Below are 631 nucleotides of genomic sequence, written 5' to 3' on the forward strand. Positions count from 1 at the left end.
CTGTCACTGTCCAGAGGTCTCCACCCTGTCCAGTGGGCAACTGTGAAGACAGAAACTCTGTAGCCTCTGATGGTCAGATGATAAATTAAATCAAGCTCTTAGGAGTGAAAGCCTATGTCTCTGTGTTCTCTGATGGGAGGGAGCAAGAGGAGTGGAGAATATGGGGGTGGTGAGGCTAGGAAGGGTGAGGGGGGAGGGGAGGGGAGGAAGGAGGGAAGAGAAGGGGGTATGGCTGGGAGGGGGAATGGAATGGAAATGGAGAGGGTACTGAAAGTGGGTGGTTGAGAAGGGTGGCACATTTACAGAGTGTGGAGCAGGATGCAAACATCTAGGAAGAGAAAGAGGCAGGTCCATTGAGGTTGAGGGTCTAAGGTGAATCAGATGTAGGAGATAAGTGTTGGTTATTCAGTCCAGCCCAGAGGCAGGAAAGGCTTTCTCTGCAGGGACTCCCTTTGTAAACTTTATATACTTTGTAAACTTCGTAAACCCTTGAGGCAGGAAAGAAGCCAGACCCCTGCCTGAGGAGCTCCAGCAGCCAGGCCCCACCCCCAGACCTCCTTGTCATAACTGTGCTTCCAGCCTCTATAACTGCCACAAAGGTCACCTCCTAACCCTCAATAGGACCTGCTCC

The sequence above is a fragment of the Grammomys surdaster genome, unplaced genomic scaffold, assembly GCF_004785775.1.
Source record: "Grammomys surdaster isolate TR1022 unplaced genomic scaffold, NIH_TR_1.0 125749, whole genome shotgun sequence".
Lineage (NCBI taxonomy): Eukaryota > Metazoa > Chordata > Mammalia > Rodentia > Muridae > Grammomys > Grammomys surdaster.